General features: G+C 38.6%; 1 protein-coding gene across 5 annotated transcripts in view; it reads left to right on the top strand.

Annotated features, from left to right (window-relative positions):
- Window positions 1–27,266, top strand: part of SLC16A7 (solute carrier family 16 member 7) — a 195,865-nt gene that overhangs the window by 36,603 nt on the left and 131,996 nt on the right. Inside the window, exon 1 of one of the 5 annotated variants that reach the window (XM_027542404.1) lies at window positions 1,954–2,058. The exons of the other annotated variants lie outside the window; for them this stretch is intronic. The gene's annotated coding sequence lies outside the window, so the exon portion shown is untranslated. Of the gene's footprint in view, window positions 1–1,953; window positions 2,059–27,266 lie in introns of those variants that run through there. 5 annotated transcript variants of the gene reach the window in all.

Genomic DNA, 27,266 nt, shown 5'->3' on the forward strand with positions numbered 1-27,266 from the left:
TACATCCCATTCTGAGCTTTTGTTTGTAGCAAAATGTCAATTCAGTTACCTACTGAACACAAACCTCAAGAATTCTGGGAAATCAAACCTGAAATAGATGGAGACAGAGGCTTTGCTCGTGGCTCAGTGGTAAAGAATCTGCCTGCTAGTGCAAGGAGATACTGATCCCTGATCCGGGAAGATCCCACGTGCTGCGAAACAACTAAGCCCGTGCACCACGACTATTGAGCCTGTGCCCTAGAGCCCGCAAGCTGCAACTACTGAGCCCATGGGCTGCAACTTTTGATTGCAACTATTGATGCTGGCATGCCCTAGAGCCTGTGCTCTGCTACAGGAGAAACCACCACAATGTCTCATGCAGATAAGCGCACACACACACACACACACAAACTCATTTAACCTCCTTAGGATCATGAATCAGATTTCCTTTATATATATATATATATATATATATATATATATATATATATATATCTCCACAAAAACCTCTGTGTAGTAGAGTGCTTTGAGCCTAGGCACCAGATCAAAGAGTAGCTCCCGCTCACTACAACTGAAAAAAAGCTTGTGCAGCAATGAAGACCCAGCACAACCAAAAAATAAATAAATAAATAGATGGTGACATCTGCCAGGAGAAGAAAATTGGTATCGGATTTAACAAGGCCTAGTAATGCAGTTATATTAAGATTCAGATAATCAACAGGAAATATTATGGTTCATGCTGTATTATTAATATTATTGTATATAAATTCCTCGCTAATTCATTTCAAACATACATTAAGTACTTTACTCAAAGCACTCTACTACATAGAGGTTTTTCTGGAGATATATATATAAGTAAAGAAAATCTGATTCATGATAGTAAGGAGGTTAAATGAGTGTGTGTGTGTGTGTGTGTGTGTGTGTGTGTTTGCATGTTTATATGTGTGTGTGTGCGTGTGGGTTGGTGGGGGAGGTTGGGTCAGGGATAGGGAGAATTAAAAAAAAATGATTATAGTGGAATATAAGTACAAAGAAAGATACACAAGAAAGAGAAACAGATCTGAGAAGGGAGGAGTCGCATGTTGATGGGAAGGTAGCTTTGCATCTGAGCCTTAGAGGTAAATGAGTTGAGTGAAAGATACACTAGCAGAGAGAAGACTGAGGCCTAAGTACATAGGCCAGGGAAGAGAAGGTTGAATTAATTCACCTCCATTGTAGTTTATATGGATTGGAGTAAAATTCGAGTGTGCGTGCTATTTCTTAGTCATGTCTGACTCTTTGCGACCCCATGGACTGTAGCCCACCAGGCTCCTCTGTCCAGAGGATTCTCTGGGCAGGAATACTAGAGTGGGATGCCATGCCCTCCTCCAGGGGAATCTTCCCAACCCAGGGATGGAACCCATGTCTCAGGCATCAGCAGGGATTCTTTACCACCAGCACCACCTGGGAAGCCCTGGGAATAAAACAGATTGAAGCTAAATGTTAGAATTTGGTATTATTTCACTATTAGAGATGTTAGATTTAACAGAGTGTGCATTTAAATTTGTAACTTAAAGTAGAAAAGGGAGGGAATCCTGTTTCCAACCCTGATTTTCTTTAGATTCTTTAAACTGATCTAGGTTTCTTGGTCTCAATATTATTGATATTTTGGACTGGGTAATTCCTTTTTTGGGGATGTTTAGAGGCAGCCCTGGCCTTAACCCAGGTCTAGGATTAGAGGGAGGCAAGGGAGGCAGGTAGGCCATGGTGTTTAAGGAGGCAATCACTCTTGCGGTCATGTGAACTTTAATCTTGAGTGTGGATAACCTAAGAGTGAGTAAGTGCCTCCTTAAATTTGGAGCTCTGGGAACCTCCCATGCCTGTCACAGTCCTGGCACTGCCTCTGTCCACTGGAAGCCAGTAGCTCCCTCCCAGCTGTGACAGCCAAATAAGTCTCCACATATTGCCAGACATCCTTGGGGAAACAAAACCACCCAGGTTAAGAACCACTGCAGTTTTACTGGAATAACAGCATATTTCTTTTTCATTTGTAAAATGGCAAGAGGAGCAGCCAGCAGTGTGATGGAATTCAACTGAAAGGTAGCAACTAAATACAGATGGAATTTGGGCTGAGACACACTTGGGGAGTAAGATTTGAAGAGAGAGCTGTGGGAAGAGGCTGCTGTGATTAATGGGCTGATAGGCATTGGCATTAGGAAGAGACAAGGGTTTGTATGAAAGTTACCTAAAGGTGAAGGATCCATCCTGCTGTTAATAATCTACCTGACTTCTAGGCCTCGGCTGCACTGAAGAATAATAACTTTGCTGTCAGTCTTGGGGTCGATATGATGAGACTTCCAACTATGTTTTCCTGGTCCTTGTACAAATGCTCAAAAAAAAAAAAATCTACAGCGTGCTTGTACTTTATTTTCTTTTTATAAAACTAGGCTGTCTTCTTGGTTAATACATCACTGTGCTTATATTTGCTATGATCAGTTCTACCCTGCCCTTCTCTATTCTATTTTCTTGGGCTCTGGGGAAGCTGTGACACTTGGGGATGTGCAGTTTGTGCAGTGTGGTTACTAAGGTTACAGATACTTAGACCCTAGCAGACTACTAACCTTATCAGTTAGTATGAGATCACAAAGGCATGTCATATTATATGTGTTTTCATGGTAAAGGTTAGATACAAGTGATATGGCTAATTAATGTTTAGCAATGGGGTTTGAAGCCTAAAATTCCAGGGTCCTCATATTCAATCATATTCAAGCATATAGCTCCATATACTTTTGTGACACTTACCACAAAATTTGCCCTGTGATAATAAATTAAACGAGTGTTAGAGCTCACTCATATGTGCCAGGCAGTGTCCTGTGTGTTTTATTTGCATTTATTGTTCCAGTAACCTTAGGTGGTGGTTCATATTGTTATCTCCATTTCATGGATGTGGAAAATAAACTTAGCCAGTTTCTTTAATTTGCCCACAGTCACAGGGTTAGGATCACTTGATTCCAGATCTGCCAGCTCTTGAGTGCATGTTCTTAACTGTTACTTCAGGTCTGCATGTAAATGACCTTGTAGGTTGTACAGGGCACAACTCCAGGTATCCCAATATACACTGTACACATTACAAGTGCTTCAAGAGTGTCTTGGTAGGTACACACACAGAGTGAATTCTAGTGCTTTGAAGTATTATTTCCTTTTAAATTTTTATTGAATGGTATACAATGAGGGATGGGAATATGAGGAGTGATTCCCTTCCTTCCTCCCTCCTTCCATCTTTTCCTTCCTTCCTTCTTCCTTGTGAGGACAAGCCTAAATGTAAATTCATTTGAGGAAAGGATGGGATTCAGCTGAAAGATTGTTCCTTACCTATTGTGATTTCCCAAATTCTAGTGTAGCTGATGCTCTTCAGGAATGAAACTACCTCTTTAGAACTCTCCTTCAGCTAGTGTTAGTGAAAATTGTATAATACCACCCGAGTTCCCTATCTGAGGCCTGAGGCTAGAATATTCTCTCACTGTTATTTATTATTGTCATGGAGCCATTAGCTTTTGCCATTAGAAGCTATACTTATACTAAAGGTGTTACAGCTGGATGTATGTGCTCCAAATTCTCATTATAGGCTGCTGACCTCTCCCTATAAATCTCATCTTGGAGTTATCAGCTTTCTACTTGTTGGCTCTAATTGGAAAGTTCTCTGCTATATCCAGGTACAAAATGTACTATCAGAGCTTGAATTTCTGCCCCTTATTAACATTGCCTTTGTGACTTATTTCCTCAATTCTCCTTCCACTGGCAATCCAGCTGAAACAAATTCCTCGGTTTTATATACAAAGTGAGCTTGTGGTAGAACACATTACAAATCATACAGTGCAATAAACGAGAGCACAGTCTAATACTTTTACCATTAGAGAATATTAAAATGTCCTTTACTTTACTAATTAATTACTTGCACACCACTTTTTCACTTAATACTCTAGAAATAAATTCCTGCATTTTTCATCAGTTTGAAACTCATTTTACAGTTGAAAATCCAAGTGTCAGATATACAATAGAAAATTCCATGAAGAGTTTGTGAGGAGTTGTGTTATAATTTCCTGAAACATACTACACTTCAGATGGTGTCTAATGTTATGGATATGGAAACTAAAGACTGTGTAATCCAGAAATGGCAAAGGGAATGTTTGTGACTTGATTCATCTTTCCATCAGAAATAAATATTTCCCTGAGCAAATAATTTAGAATTTCCAGATATTTAAGCTGGTGAATTTCTCAGTGATATATCATTATATCCTTTTTTTGAGATAGGAAGTATATATACCAAACTTAGAAACTTCTGAACTTTCAAACATTCCTGTTCTAGGATCTTTATATACGATAATAATGGCATACCTGAAATCAGTGTTACTCAGAAAGATTTGGCCTAAGTTCATACTTTATATCTTCAGTTTCAGTTCAGTTTAGTTTCTCAGTTGTGTCCGACTCTCTGCGACCCCATAGACTGCAGCATGCCAGGCCTCCCTGTCCATCACCAACTCTCAGAGTCTACCCAAACTCATGTCCATTGAGTCAGTGAGGCCATTGAACCATCCCATCCTCTGTTGGCCCCTTCTCCGTCTGCCCTCAATCTTTCCCAGCATCAGGGTCTTTTCAAATGAGTCAGTTCTTTGCATCAGGTGGCCAAAGTATTGGAGTTTCAGCTTCAACATCAGTATATATTTAAATTTCTAAACAATTACTTCACAAATTTCAACCAAAAAGTACTTACTTTGAAACAATTGTGTAGAGTATGCTGAATGTGAGTTTTGTTTTCTTAGGTTTTATTTTTTTCTGTTAAAAATTGATTAAGCAATTTTTTAATAAATGAAGCTCAAGCTTCATGAGGCCATGAGGTAAAATGATCAAAACTGTACAATTTATAAATTAAGACCTATGTAGAATTATATTATTTCCAAGAAATTAAACAAGAATACTTCCTTTTTCCTTAAATGAACTTATTTTCCCTAGCATTAATATTGAGAAACAAAGAGGAAAAACTTTAATTTAGAAAATCTTCATTATTGAAATATGAGGGAGAGGGTGGGGAGATTTGGGAGAATGGCATTGAAACAGGCATAATATCATGTATGAAACAAGTCGCCAGTCCAGGTTCTATGCACGATACTGGATGCTTGGGGCTGGTGCACTGGGACGACCCAGAGGGATGGTATGGGGAGGGAGGAGGGAGGAGGGTTCAGGATGGGGAACACATGTATATCTGTGGTGGATTCATTTCGATATTTGGCAAAACTAATACAATATTGTAAAGTTTAAAAATAAAAGAAAAAAAAAGAAAAAAAGAAATATGAGGTTTATCATTTTCTTTTTGCTAATATATGGAACAAAATTTTTCCAGGCCTCTTCTGATTAAGTTACTCTACAGAATATTTAGACTACGTGCATCTCTTATATTTGGTGACAAAATATGTATACAATAAAGGAATTTATTGCAGGATATTGTTACTTTGGGGCTTCCTTGGTGGCTCAGGTGGTAAAGAATCTGCTTGGAATGCAGGAGACCCGGATTTGATCCCTGGGTCAGGAAGATCCCCTGGAGAAGTGACTGGCTACCCACTCCTGTATTCTTGCCTAGAGAATTCCATGGACAGAGGATCCTGACCAGGTCCTTGGGGTCGCAACGACTTTGATTAAGTGACTAACACTTTCATTTTTTTTTTCATTGTTACTTTCAGCATTATAGGGGTGCTCAGGAGATTCAGCTGAAGATACAATAGGAAAGTTAAAAGATAAACGGAGACATGTCAAAATTCTTAGGAATTTGAGCAAAAAAACTATTGGAATTAGCACCAAACCGGAAGTGGTTAAGACGGCTCCACCAAAAGGTACTTGGGGAGAAACTTTTATAGAGAAAAAGCAGAAGCAAAGTAAGGAAATTATCACCTGCTTACAGCTCAAGCCTAGTTGGCAGTTTCTGATGGGTTGTCTTTGGTGTTTTAATTTTATACCTGTGAGGCACAGGCTTAGATTTTGGTGTGTTTACATAGACCTCCATAGCATATTGACTTCTACAGTCTAATGGTGTCCCTGCTTAATTAACTTAACAGATAGTACCCACTTTGGATATGTATTATATTATGAATTTGATTACATGGATTTAAGAGAGATTTCAGCTTCGTGTAGCACCAGACACACTAGGTTAATCCAAATATTACTCCTTGAGTGCATAGACTTGATATATTGTTTTTCAGAGAATATGTAGATTATGAGAAAATAATTCCTGATTTCAAAGAACTTAGAAAATTTTGTTCCTATTTCCAAAATGGGTCTGTACAAGTACCCCTGACCTCTTTGCTCATTACTTTATACAGAAAATGGAGACCATGGTTAGGAATAGTCAGCTTCAACCTTTTGAGTATTAAAGAAACAACTATGACCAAGCCATACCACTCAACTGTAAATCTATTAATAGTCTTTTCTGGTTTAGTATTAATAGAAAGGTTATCTTTATTTCAACCTTAGTTTGCCCTTAGTAAAAGAAGCAGTTCCCATTCTGCTGTTTTTGTAGCACATTGGAAGACAAAGGAAGAAATGTGTCACAGAAATTGTTTAAAATGCATAAATTTAGGATACCATAAAATGTTAATCTGTAATCTGTAGAACCCTGCATAAATATCTCGTGCTCAAAGGACATTAACAGAATGCATTTGGGAACAAGAGGATTTTTTTCCACAAATACTTTGAATACAATGATAATCTGGTATTTTATACTGACTAGTCATTTCTTCCTCTTTGCCTTCCTGCTCTTTTATCATTCTCTTTCTCCATTTCCTCCTCTTTCTGTCTTAGCATTCCCCTATAAATAGAAATAGTCACTGCCTTTTTTTAAAGGTGCCATTATTTTCCAATCTTGTGATTCGTATTTTATAGGAACTACGATTCTAGACAGAGGAAGAATTTTTTTATAAGTAATAGTTCAAAAAACTTTTCTTTATCTGTTATCTATCATCATCTATCTATCTATTTATTGGCTGCAGTGGGTCTTTGTTCCTGCGTGCCAACTTTCTCAGGTTGCGGTCAGCAGGGGCTACACTCTAGTTGTGGTGTGCAGGCTTTTCATTGTGGTGGCTTCTCTTGTGTGGTAGAAAACAGGAGTGTGGGTTCAGGAGTTGTTGCCCAGAGGCATGTGTACTAGCCCCCAACCAAAGACTGAGCCTGTGTACCCTGCATTGGCAGGCAGATTCTTATCCACTGGACCACCAGAGAAGTCCCTGGAGGAAAATTTTTTTTAAATATATGTAAAGTTTTAAATAATACTCTCTTTTTGTTGTATTCCATTGGGTTAATAATTTTTTAAAATATATTATTCATAATACTATGTGTTATCAAGTGCCAAGCTGTCTGCAAGTAGTATATTATTTTATTATTTCAATGACCTATAAGATATTTCCATTTTGGAAAAGAAGAAAATTTGACTTTAAGAAAGTTAACTAAATTTTCCAAATTCACATAGCTTGTTAGTGATTAGCCCAAGAAAAGACAGATCCTGACTCTTAATTCTTAAAACATTCTATAAATGATTCTTGGATGTCTTAGAATTAAACACTACTAAATATTTTTTCAGTACATCAAATATAAATATTAAAACCTCTTCCGTGATAGTCTTTTATAAAAAGAGTTTATAGGTTTCTAAAATGTAGACTAGAATCTCTCTTAGCTGTGTTTGCTTATAATTAACATAGGAAACATAGTATTAAGTACTTGTATGAGTATGAGATTATAACAACAGCAAAGATATTTTCATGTGTTCAGATTTCTATAGCTTTTCTATTAACATGTGAGTTGCATTATTATACCTTAGTTGTTGACATTATCTGAATGAACATAATTCTTTTTTCAGCTTGAAATACTGATATTGTATTTCTTAATTCAATGCAGTTTTTATTAATATCTATCATTGGGAAGTATCAACTGAATAAGACACACCTGACCAAATTTTATAATCCTTTTGGCTCACGGGCTTTGACTTTGAAGCCTTTAAAAACATGCTGATTTTGTTTTCCAAAGATTCTTTAGCAATTCTAAGACAGTCCAGGAGTCCAGAGCTACTTTTTCATAATGCTCTTGCAGTTCTTACCATTTTTCTTTGATCTTATCATTTCTTATCCTGGAAATTAGTTTTTAGTTTGTTCTATTAGTTTTTGTTTGCTGCAGTATATTGTTGTGCCCCTGTCTTATTCCTCTTCTTATAATGTTCTTACAGATATTATTGTCTATATGCAATAAAACAAACACAAAGACAACCTAAAACTACAACACAAACTCTTTATGATAGGATGTTGAAACCATGCTGTATAGCCAAAGTGATGTAGGAAAAGACAGTTGCCGACAAAGAATGGCAGTCATTGTCATTGGCTCATTCTCATCAGGGGCTCACAATTCATATCCCTACTTAGAGCATCATCAACAGATGCTAACCCATTTTTCAGCCTTATGCCAAATTTAAATGCTGATAAGGAAACTCAAGTGGCTCAAGTGGTAAGAATCTGCCTGCCAGTGCAGGAGCCCGCAAGAGACACAGGTTCGAACCCTGGGTTGGAAAGATCCTCTAGAGGAGGAAGGGGCAACCCACTTCTGTATTCTTGCCTGGACAGAGGAGCCTGGTGGGCTATAGTCAATGGGGTTGCAAAGAGTCAGACATGACTGAGCATACAAGCATGTGTACAGAAACTCAGAAATACCACTAGAAACAAAAGAGGCATTAGATTTACAAAATGTGTAAGCAGACCACAAGGGAATTTGTGATTTTTAATATTTTTTAATATATGGTATTATATTTTTTAATATTTTAAATATTTTTAAATATTTTTTTAATATTTGACTTTTGGAAGAGTGGATTTCATGATTGCAATTGATACATTCTATTTAAATTTTGGTGAATGTCTCTGTCATTTGAAATAATACTGCATATTAACTTGAACTTTGCACTCTGCAGAAAAAGAAATCTTAGAATTTCATTTTTGGGGTACTTCCCTGGTAGTACAATCACCAAGACGCCATGCTCCCAATGCAGGGGATCTGGGTTCAATCCCTGGTCAGGGAACGAGATCCCACATGCCTCAGCTGAGTTGGCATGCTGCAACTAAAGATCCCTATGCTGAAACTAAGACCTGGTGCAGTCAAGTTAAAAAAAAATAAGTCTTGAGAATTTCATTTTTCCAAACACTGAGATTGTTCCTTTCATTTGCTACAAGAAATTAAATAACTGAAATTTTGAAAATAACATAGTGCTTTCTCTGAAATACTCTTGGGTTCTAACTACCCAAAAAACATGAGGATCCATGCCACCACTGGCTACTAAAACCACTTATCATGCCAACTGTTTGCCATTGTGTAGGATTTATTTCAATGATTGTTTTTTCTTTTTTACAATTTGACTGACAGATATAATGAAAGTCATTGGCAGCCTCTATCAGACACAAGTGCTGCCATGTATTTAACAACTGAAAATACCCACCTTTCATCTTGGCAACCTAATAAAGAGCCTCATGTTCTAAGTGTCTTCTCAAAAAACATTTTTTTTAAAGAATATTTTGATGCTTAAACATAGTCTCCTCAGAAATCTTTAAATTAATGTTGTGCAGGTTTTTTTGTGAGGAGCTGTGTGTATGAAAAATGATTTACATGGGCAAATTGAGAAGTCTAAAATGATTCTATTTCAACAAAACATTCAGGGCAACATTTGTACAGAAATATTTTTAGTAATATCTATACACACACATATCTAAATATGTGTGTGCAGTTGATTCTTGAATAATAGGTGTTTGAACTGGCCTAGTCCACTTATAGAGGGATTTTTTTCAATACATACATACTACAGCACTACACAATCTATGATTGGTTGACTCTGTGGATACGGAATCTCCAATAGAGAGGAACTTGGGATATGGAGGCTGATAGGTTATACTGGGATTTTCAGTCACACAAAGGCTCAGTGTACCTAACCCCTCTGCATTGTTTAAAGGTGGATTGGTATACATACATTTTACTTGAAACAATCTTGTATAAACTCATTAAGCTTTTTCTCTGCCTTTAAATTGGAACTGTGGTTGCCAGAATATGTTAATACCTTGAAATAGCAAATCCAAAATACTAAGTAAATCTGTATACTGTACCTAACTTTTCCATTGCAGAGGCCTTCCCTCTAATCACATTAGCTAAAGGAATCATTTCTTCCAACCCCATTCCTATGATAGTTAAAAAAAAATTGCTTCATACAAAGCCATCCTTTTAATTTGTCTGCTTGTATCCCCTACTAGGGCAGAAACATTGTGTGTTGATTTGCTGCCAAACTCTCCTGAGTCTAGTCTTCTACATAATATGCATTCATGTATTATTCATTCATTCAAAAATATTTCTTAGAACTTACTTGGCTTGAGATGGGGAAAATGTGACAAACAAAAATGAAGTCCCTGCCCTAATGGGATGCAAAACTTGTATTAAAAAGGAATATTTTTGATAGTTCCAGATTTATTCTATAGCTGGGCAACAGTTTCTAGGGCTCATATTATATAGATGTGAGAACAGAGATAAAGTTAGTCTTCCCCTCAACCCTGAATGTTCCTTTTACGACTTTTCTACTTTTATCCCAGTGAGTCATTTTAGCATGGGTGCTTTTGATGTGGGGAGTCATTGAACATTATCGGTTATTGCTGGTCCTTACTTTGTCCATTTGTGAGAAGAGGGAGCCAATTCCAGTGCTTTTCTACAACTTAAGGCTTAATAAACCACTATCGATTGTGCCTTCCAATGTGTGTCAGCTTCTCTTTATAGAGAGCCTTTCTGGCCTTTTCCTAGATGGCACTAATAAAGGCAGTTTGGAGTTTTGTTTGGTGGGAAGATCTGCACCAATGCTAATAGTTCACCATTTTGGAGTATCAGTAGTCTCTCCAGGTGACCTGAAGTACTGAATAGAATCTAACCAAACAGATGTTCCCTATTATTACTTTAAATGGTGTAAAGGAAAGAAGTTTGAATTTACAGATCTTTTAAATTGTAACCGTAAGTTAACTTAAACACAGTCTAATATACAGCCTTTCCTATGGACTTTAGTGCTGCAATCATACTTTATGAATTGATCTTACAAGAGTTACAAAATAAATTTGCTGTCTTAGTGTTTCCTGTATGACTACACTGTCATTTGTTTCTGTGCTTCATACCACCTCTTGGACATGGAATGCCCTTCCTTTTGCCTTTTTTTAGTTCGCTGATTCCTTTTTATCCTTTAAGAAACATTGCTTTCTCTAGGATTCTGTCCATGTGCTTACTTACCTGAAACTGTTTAGTTACCATAAAGCCACACATCTTGTTATTTCTGTGTTTTCATAAAGCCAGGAGCATAGTATTTCCCTTATCACAATTTTCATAATTATTTGTTTCTAGTTTTGCATCCCCTATTTAGTCTGTGAGCTCTTTGATACTAGAGACTCTATTGTGCTCTGTTTTATAACAGTCTAACCCAGCATAGTATCTACCATGTAGATTAGTGTCTACCATGTAGATTGCTGAAGATCTTTTGGGTGGCTATAACAAGATATTATAGACTGTGAAGCTTGTAAACAACAGAATTTTGTCTTTTACAGTTCTGGAGGCTGGAAGTCTGAGATCAGGGTGCAACATGGTCAGATGAGGGCCCTCTTTCAGACTGCTGATTCCTTGTATCCTCACATATTGAGGGGGTGAGTTAGTTTTCTGGAGTCCCTTTTATAAGGACCTTAATCCCATTCCTGGGGCTTCCCAGGTGGCACAGTTGGTAAAGAATATGCCTGCCAACGCAGGAGATGGAAGGGATGCAGGTTTGAACCCTGGGTCGGGAAGATCCCCTGGAGTAGAAAATGGCAACCCACTCCAGTATTTTTGCCTGGAAAATTCGATGGACAGAGGAGCCTGTTGGGCCATAGTCCATGGGTCACAAAGAGTCGGACACAACTGGAGCATGCAGGCACATACGAATCCCATCCCTAATCACCTCCCAAAGACCCTATCTCCTAATACTATCATCTTATATGTTAGTTCTTCAACATAGAATAAATCATAGATCTATCATAGACGAGAATAGATCATGCTCAGTATATGCTCATAAAGGGATGACTAAAAATTAAAGATTAAATTGGGTCCAATTCTTTGTGCAGAGATTAGAGCCTTGAAGAGAGTATAGTCCAAAAGAGAGAATACAGAATACTTTTTCCACTGTGATAATGGTTGAAGTTATGAAATACAGGGACAATACAGGGACAATAATGAAATGAGAGTTGCTTAGGGAAGAGTATTCAATCTAGGTGAGAGACTTGAACTGATGAATTCAAATTGTTGTTATGAAGACCAATAGAGAAGGATTCTTGAGTGATTGTGAAGAATTTGTAAGGAGTGTACAGAGTAAAGAATGATGAAATTTAATTGACAATAACTTGTTTAAAATTGGAAAAATAGACACGAAAGTGTTGGAAAATTCATTTTATTATTGTAAATTATCGATGAGTTATTACTGCTAGCATATGCTCAAACTAGATTTCTGTTGTCAATTTTTAAAAGCCCTTAGATAATTTAGATTTATATAATTCACTTAAAAAGCTATATTAAATATTAATAAGTGATAATACCCACCACATTAAGACTTTGCTCCATGCCATGAGTGTGCTTCATATTTTTGAAGGCATTATCTTTAATATTTAATCCACTGCAATTGTTCACATTTTACAGATGAGTAAACAGAAGGTTAGAGAGCTCATTTCACTTGTCTTTGATCACACAATTTATGAAATGCCAGATCTGACATTAAATTCATTCCATTAAAATTTTTTTCATTTGTTTTATTCTTCCATTCTTTTTTTTTTTGACTGTGCCAGGTCTTAGTTGTGGGGTCTTCATTACAGCACACAAGGTCTAGTTCCCTTACCAGGGACTGAACCTGGGCCTCATGCAGTGTGAGTGTGGGGATCTTAACCACTAGACTACCAGGGAAGTCCCAAATCCATTCCATTTGAGTTGAAAATTTGTGCTTTGTTGCACTATACTGTAATATATCCCAATGAGTGCCTGAAGTATGTATACATTTTCAGCATGAGTTTAAAATGTCAAGCATAAATGTATATAATTCAGTTATCTCTTATGTGATCACTCATTCATTCATTGATTCATCAAACATTCATTGACCCTCTAGGCACTGAGCAAAAAGTACTGTGTATACAACATGCTCAATGCCCTTTTGAAATTTATAGTGGAAGAGAAAGGCATTTAGAAATATAAATAACTATGTAATAACAATTTTGATAAATGCTATGAAGAAAAATACAGTGCCTTTTGTTAAGTAGATTACAGAGCAGGATTCACATGAACCTACTTTCCTGTGGGCAAATGTAATTAGATTTACAATATAGCTTACTGTAACCCAAGAAGATGCTTAAAATAGCTCTAGATAAGTGGTACCACAGCAGTGTAATCAAGCCGAACAGTCTGAAAACACTGATGTTCCAGCAGCCTTTCCACAGCACAAAAGGAATTTTGGTGAATTGAAGAAAACTGCGATGGAATACCTAACAGGTTTTGAAACTGTACCAAATTTCACATGTGTATTTCAACTTTAGAAGATGACTTTGGAGCTATGTCTGCAATGACCTACATCTGTTCACAAAAAATAATAAATATCCAAGAAGTTGACTATTGCACTGCCCTTTAGAAAGCAGTATCTATCCTGCTGCAACTCCAAGCATATGGGAGATTTTGAAATAGAAATACTGAGAAGCTATTTGTTAAGTTTGAATATTTGGCTTCATATATTACTAACATTTGGCATAAAATCTAAATAGCAGTAAACTAGGGAAATTTATATCTTTTAGCAACTAATAAAGCTGAATGTCCAAAATAAACAACCAAAAATATTTTTAAAAGGCAAGCAAATCAAAGCAAAAAAAAAGAAAAAAAAAAGTGAAACTTAACCAGATGTTAGTAACAACTTAGGTCCTGGCTTTATTGCAATTCAAAGGCTCAGTTCAGTTCAGCCGCTCAGTCGTGTCTGACTCTTTGTGACCCCATGAATTACAGCATGCCAGGCCTCCCTGTCCATCACCAACTCCTGGAGTTCACTCAAACTCATGTACATCGAGTCGGTGATGCCATCCAGCCATCTCATCCTCTGCCATCCCCTTCTTCTCCTGCCCCCAATGCCTCCCAGCATCAGGGTCTTTTCCAATGAGTCAACTCTTCGTGTGAGGTGGCCAAAGTATTGGAGTTTCAGCTTTAGCATCAGTCCTTCCAATGAACACCCAGGACGGATCTCCTTTAGGATGGACTGGTTGGATCTCCTTGCAGTCCAAGGGACTCTCAAGAGTCTTCTCCAACACCACAGTTCAAAAGCATCAATTCTTCAGCGCTCAGCTTTCTACACAGTCCAACTCTCACATCCATACATGACCACAGGAAAAACCATAGCCTTGACTAGACGGAACTTTGTTGGCAAAGTAATGTCTCTGCTTTTGAATATGCTACCTAGGTTGGTCATAACTTTCCTTCCAACGAGTAAGTGACTTTTAATATCATGGCTGCAGTCACCATCTGCCTGATTTTGGAGCCCCAAAAAATAAAGTCTGACACTGTTTCCACTGTTTCCCCATCTATGTACAATGAAGTGATGGTACCAGATGCCATGATCTTCGTTTTCTGAATGTTGAGCTTTAAGCCAACTTTTTCACTCTCCTCTTTCACTTTTATCAAGAGGCTTTTTAGTTCCTCTTCACTTTCTGCCGTAAGGGTGGTGTCATCTCCATATATGAGGTTATTGATATTTCTCCAGGCTATCTTGATTCCAGCTTGTGCTTCTTCCAGCCCAGGGTTTCTCATGATGTTCTCTGCATAGAAGTGAAATAAGCAGGGTGACAATATACAGCCTTGACATACTCCTTTTCCTATTTGGAACCAGTCTGCTGTTCCATGTCCAGTTCTAACTGTTGCTTCCTGACCTGCATATAAGTTTCTCAGGAGGAAGGTCAGGTGGTCTGGTATACCCATCTCTTTCAGAATTTTCCACAATTTATTGTTATCCACCCAGTCAAAGGTTTTGGCATAGTCAATAAAGCAGATAAATAAAGTTTTTCTGGAACTCCCTTGCTTTTTCCATGATCCAGTGGATGTTGGCAATTTGATCTCTGGTTCCTCTGACTTTTCTAAAACCAGCTTGAACATCTGGAAGTTCACGGTTCACGTACTGCTGAAGCCTGGCTTGGAGAATTCTGGGCATTATTTTACTAGCATGTGAGATGAGTGCAATTGTGCAGAGGTTTGAGCATTCTTTGGCACTGCCTTTCACTGCCTTTCTTCTTCATTTGAAGCCCTGGTGGCTCAGACGGTAAAGTGTCTGTCTACAATGCGGGAGACTGGGGTTTGATCCCTGGGTCAAGAAGATCCCCTGGAGAAAGAAATGACAATCCACTCCAGTACTCTTGTCTGGAAAATCCCATGGACAGAGGAGCCTGGTAGGCTACAGTCCACAGGGTCGCAAAGAGTCGGACACGACTGAGGGACTTCACTTTCACTTTCTTTGGGATTGGAATCAAAATTGACCTTTTCCAGTCCTATGGCCACTGCTGAGTTTTCCAAATTTGCTGGCATATTGAGTGCAGCACTTTCACAGCATCATCTTTCAGGATTTGAAATAGCTCCACTGGGATTCCATCACCTCCACTAGCTTTGTTCGTAGTGATGCTTTCTAAGGCCCACTTGACTTCACATTCCAGGATGTTTGGCTCAAGGTGAGTGATCACACCATCGTGATTATCTTGGTCATGAAGATCTTTTTTGTACAATTCTTCTGTGTATTCCTGCCACCTCTTCTTAATATCTTCTGCTTCTATTAGGTCATACCATTTCTGTGCTATATTGAGTCCATCTTTGCATGAAATGTTCCCTTGGTGTCTCTAATTTTCTTGAAGAGATCGCTTGTCTTTCCCATCCTGTTGTTTTCCTCTACTTCTTTGCATTGATTGCTGAGGAAGGCTTTCTTTTCTCTCCTTGCTATTCTTTGAAACTCTGTATTTAGATGCTTATATGTTTCCTTTTCTCCCTTGCTTTTCACTTCTCTTCTTTTCACAGCTATTTGTAAGGCCTCCCTAGACAGCAATTTTGCTTTTTTGCATTTCTTTTCCATGGGGATGGTGTTGATCCCTGTCTCCTGTACAATGTCATGAACCTCCGACCATAGTTCATCAGGCACTCTATCAGATCTAGGCCCTAAAATCTATTTCTCACTTCCACTGTATAATCATAAGGGATTTGATTTAGGTCATACCTGAATGGTTTAGTGGTTTTCCCCACTTTCTTCAATTTAAGTTTGAATTTCGCAATAAGGAGTTCATGATCTGAGCCACAGCCAGCTCCCAGTCTTGTTTTTGCTGACTGTATAAAGCCTCTCCATCTTTGGCTGCAAAGAATGTAATCAATCTGATTTCAGTGTTGACCATCTGGTGATGTCCATGTGTAGAGTCTTCTCTTGTGTTGTTGGAAGAGGGTGTTTGCTATGAGCAGTGCGTTCTCTTGGCAAAACTCTATTAGCCTTTGCCCTGCTTCATTCTGTACTCCAAGGCCAAATTTGCCTGTTACTCCAGGTGTTTCTTGACTTCCTACTTTTGCATTCCAGTCCCCTATAATGAAAAGGACATCTTTTTTGGGTGTTAGTTCTAAAAGGTCTTGTAGGTCTTCATAGAACCATTCAGCTTCAGCTTCTTCAGCATTACTGGTGGGGCATAGACTTGGATTACTGTGATATTGAATGGTTTGCCTTGGAAACGAATAGAGATCATTCTGTCATTTTTGAGATTGCATCCAAGTACTGTATTTCAGACTCTTTTGTTGACCATGATGGCTAAGCCATTTCTTCTAAAGGATTACTACTGCCCACAGTAGTAAATATAATGGTCACCTGAGTTAAATTCACCCATTCAAGTCCATTTTAGTTTGCTGATTCCTAGAATGTCGACGTTCACTCTTGCCATCTCCTGTTTGACCACTTCCAATTGGTCTTGATTCATGGACCTGAAATTCCAGGTTCCTATGCAATATTACTCTTTATAGCATCGGACCTGCTTCTATCACCAGTCACATCCACAACTGGGTATTGTTTTTGTTTTGGCTTCTTCCTTCATTCTTTCTGGAGTTATTTCTCCAATGATCCAGTAGCATATTAGGCACCTACCGACCCTGGGAGTTCCCCTTTCAGTATCTTATCATTTTGCCTTTTCATACTGTTCATGGGGTTCTCAAGGCAAGGCTACTGTAGTGGTATGCCATTCCCTTCTCCAGTGGACCACATTCTGTCAGACCTCTCCACCATGACCCTCCCGTCTTGGGTGGCCCCACATGGCCAGGCTTAGTTTCATTGAGTTAGACAAGCCTGTGGTCCATGTAAGCAGCTCCTCATTTGTATAGTGGTTGTCTATGTGATCAGATTGGCTAGTTTTCTGTGATTATAGTTTCACTGTGTCTGCCCTCTGATGTCTTCTCGCAATACTTACCGTCTTACTTGGGTTTCTTTTAACTTGGACGTGGGGTATCTCTTCACGGTTGCTCCAGCAAAGTGCAGCCACTGCTCCTTACCTTGAATGAGGGGTATCTCCTCACGGCTGCCCCTCCTGACCTTGAAGGTGGAGTAGCTTCTCTCGGCCCTCCTGCGCCCGGGCAGCCGCAGCTCCTTTGATGTGGGGTTGTTCCTCTCTGCCGCTGCCCCTGACCTCTGGCGTGAGGTATTTCATCTAGGACGCTGCCCCTGACCTCGGGCATGGGGTAGTTCGTCCTGCCTCCCCTGACCCTGGACAAGGGGTATCTCTTCACGGCTCCCCTCCTGACCTTGAAGGTGGAGTAGCTCCTCTCGGCCCTCCTGGGCCTGGGCAGCCGCTGCTCCTTGGATGAGGGGTTGCCCAGTCTCGGCCACCTCCCCTTACCTCGGGCGTGCGGTAGGTCATCCCGCCTCCCCTGACCTCCGGCATGAGCTCAGAGAGTGAGCGTGAGGTAGCTCCTCTTGGCCAGTGCCCCTGACCTCGGGCATGCGGTAGTTCGCCTCAGCCGCCACCCCTGACCTCCGGCATGAGGTAGTTCGTCCCGCCTCCCCTGACCTCGGACATGGGGTAGCTCCTCTAGGCTGCCGCCCCTGACCTCGGGGGTGTGGTAGCTCCTCTCGGCCAGTGCCCCTGACCTCGGGCATGAGGTAGTTCGTCCCGCCTCCCCTGACCTCGGACGTGGGGTAGTTCATCCTCCCTCCCCTGACCTCGGACGTGGGGTAGCTCCTCTAAGCCGCCGCCCTGACCTCAGTTGTGTGGTAGCTCCTCTAGGCTGCCGCCCCGACCTCGGGCATGAGGTAGTTCGTCTGGCCTCCCCTGACCTCGAACGTGGGGTAGCTCCTCTAGGCCGTCGCCCCTGATCTTGGGCATGAGGTAGTTCATCCCGCCTTCCCTGACCTCGGACGTGGGGTAGTTCGTCCTGCCTCCCCTGACCTCGGTTGTGTGGTAGCTCCTCTAGGCCGCCGCCCATGACCTCGGGCGTCGGGTAGTTCGTCTCGGCCGCAGCCCCTGACCTCGAGCATGAGGTAGTTCATCCCGCCTCCCCTGACCTTGGGTGTGGGGTAGTTTGTCCCACCTCCCCTGACCTCGGACGTGGGGTAGCTCGTCTCGGCCATCGCCCCTGACCTCAGACATGGGGTAGCTCCTCTCGGCCGCTCCTGTGCCGATGCAGCCTGGCACTCTCGGTCACCGCCCCTGACATTGGGCAAGGGGTAGCTCATCTGGGCCACGCTTCTGCGTGGTCAGTTTCAGACGTTACCTTATTATAATGTTATAAGAACCTGGTATTTAAGGAATTTGGGAAAATTGCAGAAAAATCAAAGTCAATGATTTCTGTTTTTTTTTTTTTAAGTTTCTCACCAACAAATGTGTGTTAGTTTGATTTTTCCTTCTTCCCTTTCCTTTCAAAGTCTATTCATAAACTGTTGGAAATCTGGTGATTTCCTGACAGTTGAAGATATTTTTGTAATTATCTGTAAAGTTGAAAGGCTGAGGACTCTATTTGTTAGCTGTCAGAGAGCCGTTGAAATGTTTTTCATGAAATAAGTGGAAATATGTGTTAAAGATAGAAGAAAACAAGAAATCTGATATCATAATTAAAACTGATTATTGTCTATCAACTCTATTGTGAGATACTGTGAGGCTTCCCTGTTACCACCTTTCCTGGGAGTTCCTTCTCCTGTCACTACTTGTCAGTGTCCTCTCTCGTCTTGCTTCCCTCCTCTCACAAAAGAGGAATTATTCAGTTGGGTCTTGAAGAATAAATAGGAACTTTGCTAATAGAAAAGTGAGAAAAGGATTCCTTGATAGACACTGGCAACTGCTAAGGCAGTAAAGACAGGAAGATACTAAATAGCATGGGATGAGCTGAAAACGGAATTCAGTGTGGTTAGAATATATAGTGCAAGGAAGAAATGATAGGAGAGGAAAACGAAGGGGTCAAATCAGATGGCAAAACCATTCACGGACAGGCAGAACATATCATATATTAGGTGAGGGCCTATTTGGTTACCAGGAAGTGGCTTACCTCTACTACCAGGGCAGGAGGGAATGAATGAAAGACTCACAGGGGCTACAGAAGTGTGCACATTTATGGCATTTCATGCTTGGTCTGATGGTTTTCATTTTCTTTGCAAATAAGAAACCCGATCAACCACAGATTGACAGATGACAGGGTGATTGGGAAACTTGAGGAGAAAGGAAGATGTTTAGAACCACGTTGGAAAGGAGAGGAACGTGTCAAGAGATATGATAAAAGCTTACGGGAAAGCCATTGAGAGTCCTGTTAACAAGTCCTGTTAACAAGTGGCATCAACTTGTGAGGTTAATTCATGTGTTTTTGAACTTTACTTAGTACTGTAATTGCAGTGCCCATTTTGAGTTTGGAAGTTCCAGGCTCCTTGTTGCCAGAAGACAAAGATGTGAGTGACTTGAGAACATTGATGATTAAAGGTGATATTAATATTTGTTGAGTACTTGATGTGCTAGAAATTCTGCTTAGTACATTATAGACATTGCCACATTCGTCCCCTCCTTTCCTATGAAGTATTAAGTTTTATGCTCATTTTTAAAAGACAAACAGAATCCTGTTAAGTAATGTTCCCAAGATATTTTACCAATGAGTAGCAGAAATGGAATTTGAATGAAGATTAACATTGCAACAGAGTACAAAAGAAAAGAAGGTTAGAAAAGGGCTAATTTGGGACTTCTCTGGTGGTCCAGTAGGTAAGACTCTGAGCTTCTAATGCAGGGAGGTGGGGTTTGATTCCTGGTTGGGGAACTAGATTTCACGTGCCACGACTAAGACTGCACGTTCTGCAAGTAAAGATCAAAGATTCTGCGTGCCATGACTAAGACCCTGCACAGCCAAATAAATAAAAATAAATACTAAAAAAAGAAGGAAAGGGTCAGTGGTTTGGGAGAAGATGTAAGCCTCAAAACAGGGGAAACTTTCAAGGAAATCCCAGGACAGAATTGACAGAAATAATGTTTTTAGTGTTGTCTGAAGGACAGGAAAATGATGGGGAATTGGAATGTCAATGTTTAAGACTAAAGTAGTAGAAGCATTAAGAGTGCCCATTAGCTTCAAGTTGTAAGTGAGTTACTGAAAGGAGAGTAGATGTGGAGGTCACAGTTTCTCTGGCTAGGTTACTGATTATAGTGCATGGTTATTGATTATGAATATTGATTATGGTGTGACTTTGGAGTGAAGAGAAATGAATTTTGAAGAAACAGTCTGAAGGATATTAGGTCCTAGTTTTCTGGATGGTATAGCTTGGTGAAATGAACGTAAGTGAAGAAACATTTCCTTGTGTGAACTGAAAAGTAATGGTAAGATGTAGAGTAGAACTAGGTTTGTGCTGAACCTCTGTTCTATACCTAAAGATAAGGAATTAGCAGGTATTCAAGAGGGCTCAATCTAAGTTAGATCTTCAAGGGGAAAAGATCATAGAGAGAGTCCAATGTCTAGGTTAGGAATTAGGTAATTTATTTGAAAAAAAAAAAAGGGAGCTCTAGAGGATTCAATGAAAAATATTAGGAAAGACATTAAGAGGAGTGTAGTAGAGTGGAGAGTATGAACCAAAAGGAAAAAATACATAGCACTGTAGTTGTGTGAGCAAGAGACTGAGAAAGAGGATTAGAGATTAGAGGAAACAGTTTATTAAGGGCTTGAGAGTATGAGAGACAGAGGCATTGTAGAATTTGATGGCTTCAAATTTGTAAATAGAGCTTTAGTTTAAAGGTATTTCACTATTTTGATTCCAAAGAGTGCAGTGATGTGACTTCAACCACATTAATATTGAGTAAGTGAGTGTGGCACTGTTCAAAATTCTGTAGGTATTGAATAACAGACATACCTTGTCAGTCAGTCAATTCAGTACAAGTTTTGGATTAAAAATAACTGAATTTATGCTTCTGATTCTGTCACCTGCTTAATAATATTTTACTTAAAAATATACTATTGTCTAATATTTACTATTTAGGTTTGTGTAGCATCATTTGATTATTAGGGCAGATTCTTTCTTAATGATGTTAATTTCCATTGCTGTATTTAAAAACAACATCGTCTTACCTAAGCACTGCAATAACTGTAATAGAAATCAAGAACTTTAAATGGGATCTGTAGATTCACTTGTTCTACACTGTATGAAAAGGAAAGGTGGCGTATAGAAAATAAAAGAGATACGACACCATCAAGTGGATTTCCTCAAAAAATTCATTATAATTTAGCATTGGAAGTGGTTTTACACATTACATTGTCCATCCACTCTTTGATGCAAGCATGCAAGGTCTTTTAATGAAAGATATATCTTCTAACTGTATGGTAGTTTGGAAAGCGTGAGCAAAATTGAGGTTGGAATCTTGGCTCCTGCCCCTAACATTGTGTAATCCTAAAAACTTGGCTTCTTCAAGCCTAGTGTTCCCTGTTCTATAAAATGGGAATGCTAGAGTAATCAAGAGGATTGTAGCAGCCCATTTAACTTTTAGACACCTCTATCAGAGGTTATATTTACCTGGAACAAAACTATCTCTCTGTAGTTTTCTAACACATTTGCTGGAATTGCATTAGGAAGCCAAAAAATCATATTAAAACTAAGTTTCACACTGAGTTTAATTTGTTTTTATGTTTATGCAGCAATCTGGGCTTTGACATCTCAATAACAACGATGGTTTAATTTCCCCCAAATAACTATTGAACACCCAACATATACAAGGCAATGGTATGTGGAAGCCCACCACTCCCTGCCCCCAGCCAAAACTAGCCATTAGAGGCGTATATCCCAAGGACCATCTGCTTTCATGTCAGGTGTGCTCAGGTGCAGGCTGGGAGAAGCCTGTGGGAAGTGCGGATTCTGTGCAAATCCAATAATGGGTGTTCATATCTCAGCGGCTTGTGCCCTTGTGGTCAGTTATACTCCATCTAGTTGGAGGTCTTTGAAGCACATTGTTTAAGGCACCATACATATTTGTCCATCCTAATCATATGTAAAAATAATGTTGCTAAAGGCTCTAGTGTACACTTCGTTTCAGAGAAAAAAATATAAATGTAAATTTGGCTCTAGGGAAGACAGAGGCTAATAGGAACTGCTGTATGTTTTGCTTTCTTCACATTTCCCCATGCCAGTCCACCTCATAGCTACCTCAACTTGCATTTTAAAAATGTGGTAAACTAAGTACGGTGACACCAATAAGACAAGCTGATTAAGATATGGTTTTTCAATGTGTTTTGGCTTCAACCTTAGTCATGGTTAGTTTTCAGTACAGTACTTGAAGAAATTGTATTTGTTTTTAATACTGATTTTTCTCTCATCTTTGACTTCTCAATTAGGAGGGCAGGTGATTTACATCTCCATAACAAAGATATGTGAACAAGAATTGTGCCTTCAATATTTCTACTGAAGTTCTATAATCATAAATTTTGGTTTTTCTATTTTCTTACTTTTTGTTTATTCTAAGATGGTTTAAGTCATTTCCTTGAATTCTACTTATGTAATTTTGTTGTGCTTGTTTATCAATTTTAGGTTATACTCCTTGTTAAGGAGCACAATAGAATTTCTTGAAGTTGGCCATGAAAATGACTACAGACAGTAGCTGTAAATAGTGTTTCTGTGGTTGTATGTTACAAGGCTTTGGAGAATCTGCCTTCTGTGACTTTCAGAGATCACCTTTGGTGGTTGTGTAAACTTAAAATAGAAGATTTGTTTTTGAGTATCTAGGAGTATGACGTGGAGTCTCATGCCTGTCACTTAACAGCAGAAGGACTGTTATTCTTTAGCTTTGTCCTAATGCCCTCACATTCTTCAACCTTGGGTCAGTCAGTCACTTATCAGCTGATGTGATTTTACATTTTTGCCTCAATCATTATCTCTCACTTTAAGTTCTCCTTCTGTAGTATTTGCTATTTGCTTCCAAAACAAACATGCTTTCTGCGCTTGTGAGGAAAGGAAAGGAGAAAGAGATTTAAAAGAAAATAATAGGTGGGTTCTCAGTTATTTTTTGCTTTATTACTAATGCTAACTACTAGCATAAAGTATGGAATTATGATTGAGGTATTTATGAATAATTCATTCAAGGAACATTTTCTTAAGCCCTAATGAACACTGAATATTTACAAATATAATTGCATGATGCTGTTAAGTTAAAGGAGAAAACACTCTCCTGGGAAAGTAGGTTTATCTGCTGTTTTCTAAAATAGATTCTCTTGACCATTCTGTCAAATATATCAGTAAAATTACCTATTTTAGTTAATGTAATTTTTTAACTTTTATCACTCAAGGGGGAATAACCAACCATGTGTAAATATGAATAATATATTTTCTTCCTCTACATCACAACTTCTTAGCCTCTTTAAAAAGAACTTTTATAAAAATATATTTTATTTGTCTTAATTAAGATTTGCTCATGAGTTAGAAAAGATCATGAACCCTGAGTAATGCATTTTAGTTGCAAAAAAAGATTCAAATTTAATTAATTATTAGATGACCATACTCTGGACATAGAACTTCATGACACCATGAAATATTAAAATCCTGAAATAGCTGCTGTTTTTTTCTAAAAAGTATGGCCACTTAATCACCTAAATAATGGCCTCTGAAATTACAAAATTAAAAATTATATTTTTCTACCTGATAATTGGAAAAGAGATTAGACATTAACACAACTTTCCAGGGACTTAGAAATTCCTATTATTTATTTATTTTTTAATATTTATTTGGCTGCACTGGGTCTTTGTTGGGGCACATGAGATCTAGTTCCCTGATCAGGGATTGAACCTGGGCACTCCTGAATTGGGAATGGAGTCTTAGCCACTGGACCACCATTTCTTATTTGTGTTGATTTTCAGTATAAAAAGTCAGAGAACTGTGCTCCCAATGTAGGGGTACCCGGGTTCAATCCCTGGTTGGGGAACTAGATCTCACATGCCCCGACTAAGTTGCTCAGTTACTGAGCAACTGAACTGAACTGAACTGGCTGCACTGGGTCTTAGTTGGGGCACATGGCTTTTACAGTAAGGGGCCTATAATATAGTTTTTTGTTAGTAAGTAAAAACCTTTGTCAAACTTCTCTGTGGTTTAGACATGCATGTTTCAGAAGGTCACATATACTAACTTTTACACAAGGTGAAGGTTACTCAGAAGGTCAAAAAGCATGCCAAAACAAATAGAAAGTGTTTCATTTCACTTTAACTACTTACTTAAAAAAATTGTTTATTTAATGGATATGATCATATGACCGTCAAATTAGTCTTTTTTTTTTAAAGATGTATCAGCTCACAAGCACTTACCTTTTAAGGCCTGTGGCTTGTTTCTGTTTAAAAAAAAATAGTAAAAGTATACATTAAAGCAAATGAGAAAACTTTTGTTGCCCCATTTTTTACAACAAAATCCTATAAATTAAGCTTATTCTGATATTCTAGAGTAAAATCAGGGAATTTCTAAACTCAAACCATTAACATAATTTTATAGTTAAGATACAAAGGAAAGAAAAAAATCTTCCTTATTTCATTATTCTCAAATATTAGTAACCTTAATGGGGCAGGGGATAAATAATATAATTTGTGGACAAAAATGAATTATATCAAATTATACCAATTTACCATCATGTCTTCACATGAAATTAAATCCAAAATGATGGATTTTCAGTGGTATTCATGGAAGCAAAAAATTAAGTTAATTGTAATAAGATGTTATGTTCCTAAACGTGTTAACTTTATTATATAAATTTTGCTTGTTGTGGTATAACACCACCGGTAAGCAATTTTGTAAAATATATTTTAATATTGATTCTAAATTCAAATGAACTTAATTGTCACTATAAGGAAGTTCTTCATGTGTAGAATTGACAAATTTTCATGGGATAGTTACTAAATGAGACAGTTACATGTGCCTAATCTGCTTATTATAGTCCTGGAACTTCCACAGTAAGCAGATTGACTGCCAGCCTGAAATTCTTTCCATTTTAGACTACAATGTTGAAGTTCTCTGGTCAAGCCAGGTGACATTGCAAGTGCTATCTCAATGACATGGTATTACCTATGTTCTCTCCTCTTAGTCTTTACTTTTGTGAAATATTCAATAATCTTTGCATTACACCATGCTCTATTAAACAATCTGATTTTTCTGGATAATATCTGAAAGTTCCTTAATTATGTTTGTTAATAATATGACAAATAAGACATGTATGTGAATAAATCTCATATTTTTCAAGTCAGGAATAAACAAGGAACTAATATTTATTCATCTATATAAACTAATATTTTTCACTATCTTAACTGACAACTATTAATAATAATAATAATTGTTCATAGTACATTTTTCTTTTCTTATTTAGTAGCAAATACTATGCTCAGTTCAGTTCAGTTCAGTCGCTCAGTCATGTCCGACTCTTTGTGACCCATGAACCACAGCACGCCAGGCCTCACTGCCCGGAGTCCACCCAAACCCATGTCCAATGAGTCGGTGATTCCATCCAACCATCTTATCCTCTGTCGTTCCCTTCTCCTCTTGCCCTCAATCTTTCCCAGCAACTCTTCAAATCAGGTGACCAAAGTATTGGAGTTTCAGCTTCAGCATCAGACCTTCCAATGAACACCCAGGACTAATCTCCTTTAGGATGGACTGATTGGATCTCCTTGCAGTCCAAGGGACTCTCAAGAGTCTTTTCCAACACCACAGTTCAAAAGCATCAATTCTTTGGCACTCAGCTTTCTTTATAGTCCAACTCTCACATCCATACATGACCACTGGAAAAACCATAGCCTTGACTAGGTGGACCTTTGTTGACAAAGTAATATCTCTGCTTTTTAATATGCTGTCTAGGTTGGTCATAACTTTCCTTCCAAGGAGTAAGCGTTTTAATTTCCTGGCTGCAATCACCATCTCTGTGATTTTGGAGCCCAGAAAAATAAAGTCAGCCACTGTTTCCACTGTTTGCCCATCTATTTGCCATGAAGTGATGGGACCAGATGCCATGATCTTCGTTTTCTGAAGCTTTAAGCCAACTTTTTCAATCTCCTCTTTCACTTTCATCCAGAGGCTCTTTAGTTCCTCTTCACTTTCTGCCTTAAGGGTGGTGTCATCTGCATATCTGAGGTTATTGATATTTCTCCTGGCAATCTTGATTCCAGCTTGTGCTTCCTCCAGCCCAGCGTTTCTCATGATGTACTCTGCATAGAAGTTAAATAAGCAGGGTGACAATATACAGCCTTAACGTACTCCATTTCCTATTTGGAACCAGTCTCTTCCATGTCCAGTTCTAACTGTTACTTCCTGACCTGCATACAGGTTTCTCAAAAGACAGGTCAGGTAGTCTGGTATTCCCATATCTTTCAGATTTTTCGACAGTTTATTGTGATCCACACAGTCAAAGGCTTTGGCATAGTAATTAAAGCAGAAATCGATATTTTTCTGGAACTCTCTTAGTTTTTTGATGATCCAGCAGATGTTGGCGATTTGATCTCTGGTTCCTCTGCCTTTTCTAAAACCAGCTTGAACATCTGGAAGTTCACGGTTCATGTATTGCTGAAGCCTGGCTTGGAGAATTTTAAACATCATTTTACTAGTGTGTGAGATGAGTGCTAGCATTTTACAAATATTAACTGACTTAATTTAGTAATCATGGAGTAGTTAAAAATTACTACATCCTCTTTTATTTTTTATAATTAATGGGATTGGATGGAGAAGTCAAAAACTTGTCTTAAGGACT

Source organism: Bos indicus x Bos taurus, chromosome 5 (genome assembly GCF_003369695.1).
Source record: "Bos indicus x Bos taurus breed Angus x Brahman F1 hybrid chromosome 5, Bos_hybrid_MaternalHap_v2.0, whole genome shotgun sequence".
NCBI lineage: Eukaryota > Metazoa > Chordata > Mammalia > Artiodactyla > Bovidae > Bos > Bos indicus x Bos taurus.